We start from the raw sequence: 5,297 nt of genomic DNA on the forward strand, positions 1-5,297 counted from the left end.
CATACCATCCATGCTTCACTCAGCTGAGCATCTCTGCTTATGGGCCTCATGGGATTATGCATGGTGAACGAACATGAGATGAACTGGCCAATTGGTAGTACTTCAGACCATATAAATCAGATGTGTTCACCTGGAGGTCTTGTTTATCTCATGTTTGCCATGTCAACACGTGGAAGGCTGTGGAGGGGTTTGGGTTGACAATATACATCAACTCCAAGGTGGATGAGTGCAAGTCAGCACATGGGTGGAACTTCTTGACAATATACAACAGCTTATGGTTAGGCCCTGGCCCATCTGAGATAGCACCCATCTCCAATATCATCTGTAAAAGTTCTTCAATTCACATGCATGAAATTTCTATGTAATTGTGCAAGATAAGTTCTTAGTGGTAATCACAGAAGCATTGATTACATTAGTACATGGTCTAGAAACTAAATTTGATACTAAAATGGCTGCAATGACACGTGTTCCATGGGATACTCTTGAAAGTGTTGGTGACCAATCAGAGTATTGAAACAGACAGATGAGATTTTGATTTCCTATCAGGTTGCACATGAAAACAAACAGATGAGATTTTGATTTCCTATCATATTTTTCCCTGGGTGGATGGGGGTTGGGTCTTGAGGGGAGGGTTTGGGTGTTTCATTTCGGTGGATGGGAGGTGGTTATTGAGAGGTGTGCTGAGTTTATTTGGGGATTTTGGAGGGAATTGAGATTGGTGATGGATTGGTTTTTAGGATTTGAATTGAGATTTGTTAATGGGTTTGGGGGTTATTAGAGGGGAATGAGAGATGGTTTTGGATGGCAACGTTAGAGTTGATGATTTGGGGTTTGTTGTTTCAGATTTGATGAATTTGGGGGGGTTTTGCGTGTGAGTTGTGGATGCACTTCCATAAAAAAAAGGTTTGTTTCACATGTCTTGAAACAATAGAGAAATGCTTATTTCAGTGAATAAGAAAATGCTTCTACATGTATGATTTGTACATGATCTTGTGCTTATTCTGTGAATCAAAAATGCATCTACAAGTATAATTTACACATGATCTTGTGCTTATTTCAGTTTTATTATTACCATTTGGTTATTAGCATTGGAATATTGGTATCAATTGATCTATCATTGCCTCTTTGGGATAGCTATGTTGTGCATGTATCTAGTTGTCATGCTAGTTGATGGGAGTTGCATATAATTTTTCTTTTTCTTTTAATTATTGAATTTCTACTCTGATGTTTCTTCTTTTATGTATTTGTTTAAAACATTTTTTGAGGTGTAGAGAGATGTGGCTTGTAGGCATTCTTGATGACTTGGACCAAAGAAATGTTTATGAGTACTTAAAAGGAATGGTGAATTGTCATAGGATGCATCTTTTTGATGTTGTTAATCAATATAGAGCCATATTCTCCGATGATACATCTGGAAGTGAAGAGAACTATGATGGTGGCCTTCTTTTTAGTTAGGCTATGCATCAAATTACTTCTCACCTGAACACTTTAAAGACCATGCTCCCCAAGATTACTAAAGGTAGATCACTTTCAAATATCCTTGATCAGTGCATGGTGAGAAGTTCTCCTTGTTGTTTTTAGTCTACATGGTTTTTATGTTTCCATGCACCTTGAAGTACTCTTTATTGGTTATATGGATACGACGGCTGCCTGAATTGTTGTTGGGATTAGAGGATAGATAGGATTCTGCTTCAAAGTTGTGCAATTGTTCATAGATTTATTTTCATCCCAAGCTTTTAATCTCTGATGTTGCAAATGATGTTGGCATTTTTGAAAATCTGATTTTTTGCAGGAGGGATAGCTTCCAATGATGTGTATCAAGATCAGATTCAAACCCAGACTTGTACAAGTCAGCTAATGCACCTGCCACCACATGTGCCAACATGGCAAACAGGTGAAATATCCAATCCATCAATCAGGTGGACCTCACTGTGACCTTACTGCTCAAAGATAAAGGTGATCGATTTAGTAGGTGTGCCTTGATATTAGAAATAAGTTGACAAGTTAGAAAACATCAGATGTAGGTTGAGCAACAAAAGCAACAAATCTACATAGTTTGATTTCATGTCTTCAGTGCTAATAAATGTATGCTTTCATCATGTGCTCATACATTGTCTTACTTGAACATGTCTCCACTCCTCAAGCTTCATTCTGAATTCCTTCACATCGCCAGAATTTGGCTACTTAAAAAAAGTCAGTCATTATAATGCGCACATCATTATAGCCAGATTTTCTGGATTTTGCTGAATAATAATAAGATTCTTTGGAAGATATTGAGAAGAGAGTCAAGAGCACAGAAAAAATAAAAATAATCATTTAATATATGAGAATCGTCCCACAATTATATCTTTCTGTACTTTGGTTCCTTGATCATGGATATCAATAAAGGCAGTGAGAAAACTCATTAGAAATGGAAGCTAAGAGAATAAAACAAACAGAACAGAAGAGATTCCAATTCGTACAAATTTAAAGCATTTTCAAGAAGAAAATTAGTGGTTGTTTGAAAATGGAGAAAGAGTGTGCATAATGCAACATGAGTACATGGCACATGATATGTACCATTAGATTATAATTCCAACTAAAAATTATAAAAACATATGCTCAACCATGATTAAGTTACTAAAAAGAGACTGCATGATATGCTGATTTTAACAATGAATCATGACTACAAAAGAAAGAATTTAACAATGGACATAAGGAAAGGGCAAGCCAAGATGAACTATGGCCATATCTTGGACAATGGAACAGAATCATGATTCCATACATAAAATTGAAGTTCCTGATTATTATTATTTTTTCTTTTAAGAGAACTATTAGGAAAAATCATTTGAACTTTCCATACAAGGAGCATGGTTATCATACGGGTTGTAACTTAACGACTACTACGGCCTTTTAACAAAAAAAGAAAAGAAAAAAAAAGATCTCTATCACCCTGTAACACATAATGGTTCCTACCATTATTGTTTCTAAACGGCCGTAAAAGTTGTTACGTAACTATTTTTTAATACCTTGACAGTGAGTGTATGACTAGTATTCATTCCTTTCTACGGCTCCACACAAGGAAATTCTTAGGTGATTTGATTCAATTTGAAAATGCTAAAAGCTTACAGGAGGAACGATTGGAATCAGCACCAGGTATAATTGATTAACCGTCTGATAATGGACTTTTCCCTTCCAGACACAACCTGAGCAAAGGCGGTAGTACAATCATTGGTGGAACTATAGCATCTGATTTTGATATAAGAGATGTAATTTATAGCTGAGGTATTGTTGGTGCTTCATTAGAAGAAGAGATTGTCTTCTTTTTTTTGCATTACTTTAATATTGTAGTTTTCTTTTCTTCTGCTTTATAATTTCAAATTGTGTGTCAAATATTTGGAATTGTGAGTTTATTGAATTCAATGAATTAGAATATTTACAGAAAGGTTTTGTTTTTTTTTTTTTTTTAAATCATTTCTTACTCAAAAATTTTAGATTTCATAGTAATACGTTGCATCTGTCCTGACCTGCTAGTTTGATTGAAATTCTGAATTTTCTGCTTCTTTGTATTTAATGATTCATTATGAATTTTGTTTGAAAATTTATTTCCTTAGTCTACTATATGAATTTTCAATTTTTCTCACTACATTAGATCTTCACTTATACCAGAAGAAATCAATTTTCTGATACATGGATTTTAAAGGATTTTAGATGTGGAATGGTGATGCAGTTGGATTTCTTTGCATTGCTTAAATGTTGTTAGCTTACCTTAGCTTTTTGAATACTTACTCAAATGCTTTAATTTTCATGTTGCACACAGGTTCAAGTGGAATGCTCAGATCTTGATACTTTGTCTGAGATAGATGGACCCCACATTCAATGCTTAAGAAAGGTATTAGTCTGTTCATTTCAAAACATTTATGTGAGATACAAAATACAAAAGTGATTTGTATATGTGGGTTCTAGTTGCATGCAGTGGGCAGTTGTATAAACACTGGTTGGTTATTCTTGGAATTACATTACATGTTTGTTATAGGATTAGATCACACACATGCCACTTTGACAGGTGTATGATGTTTGAATGAGCTTTCTTACAGGGTCCAAAAGATGGGACCCGACCCATTAAAATTGAGTCAGGTCCATCAGGTACCTGCAGGTCTGTGTAACCATTGACAACCCTGCATGTACGGGTTTAGTCTTTGAGAATTTATCCATTCCAATTTCTATTGTGGTTAAAAAGTTTGTGTTGAATGCCTAACCTTTTTTTTCCCTCATTATTTCAAGCCCTCAATGCTACCAAACTCTGAGATGACTTTTCTGGCTTATGTAACATATGTAGCTGATCAGATAGCTAGTCCAACTGAAATTTGGTATGTTTATTTAACTGCAAATCCAAGTAAATGGATCTTTATGAATTGACCTGGACAAGTAACACTAGTTGTAGCTGCAACTCCAGCTTAAACTATCACTGAGTAGTTACAATCTAGGTTTTACTTGGGTTGTGTGTCGTTGTAAATTTTCTTGGCAGATAAATGTATGAGGCCTACATTCTCACCCTCATAACATTATTTCTTTTACAGTGAAGGAAGCTCATGAGAGGTTAAAAGTAATATCTCAGAGTGGGATTCTTTTATTTGTACTTTCAAGATGTTATCTTCAATATTTTTATTTTTATTTTTTATTTCTTTATCCTATAAATAGATATGGTGTGTTTCTGGTGGCATAAAAATTGCTTAAATTATCCCATTTTGGATAGTTCAAGGTTAGATGGATAATATGCTTTCATATAATCTATTTAAATGTTCATACCTGATCCGCGGTCCATCTCCTCGTTTCTCTCTGGATATATTTCTTTCATTCCATATCCAATGCCAAATATATTTACATTGCTTTAGATATTTGGCATCGGAATGTAACGTAAGATCAACTTATCTGGAGAGGCATGGGGAAATGCTGCCAGATTTTCGGCATGTACGTTTAAATGAGAATATGAAAGTATTACAATCTATCTAACCTTTGATGGGTAGCTAATTTAGGATTTAATTAAGCAGTGGTCCCTGAAAGGTGGGAACTGCTGTTATGACCATGACAAAGTTGTCCATTTCCTATGAACAGTAATATGGGTGGCTTGGCCATTTGGACAGGCCCGTGTTTATGTACTAAACATTGATGGAGCAAACCCAGATGTGTGTCGGAGCTATCTGGATGTTGAGCGGGGGTCCCTGGAAGGTGGGAACTGCTATTATGACCATGATGAAGCTGTCCATTTCCTATGGACAGCATTGAAGTGGCCAGGCCATTAAGACAGGCCGTGTTTA

At 35.5% G+C, this 5,297-nt stretch overlaps 1 long non-coding RNA gene across 1 annotated transcript; it reads left to right on the forward strand.

Moving 5' to 3' along the window:
* The first annotated feature begins 714 nt into the window (after positions 1-714).
* On the forward strand, positions 715-3,380 carry LOC131245877 (uncharacterized). Its single transcript, XR_009171032.1, has 3 exons — positions 715-1,554; positions 1,793-1,894; positions 3,111-3,380. It is a non-coding gene; the product is annotated as an uncharacterized LOC131245877 (long non-coding RNA).
* Positions 3,381-5,297: the final 1,917 nt, after the last annotated feature.

Source organism: Magnolia sinica, chromosome 1 (genome assembly GCF_029962835.1).
Source record: "Magnolia sinica isolate HGM2019 chromosome 1, MsV1, whole genome shotgun sequence".
Classification (NCBI taxonomy): Eukaryota; Viridiplantae; Streptophyta; class Magnoliopsida; order Magnoliales; family Magnoliaceae; genus Magnolia; species Magnolia sinica.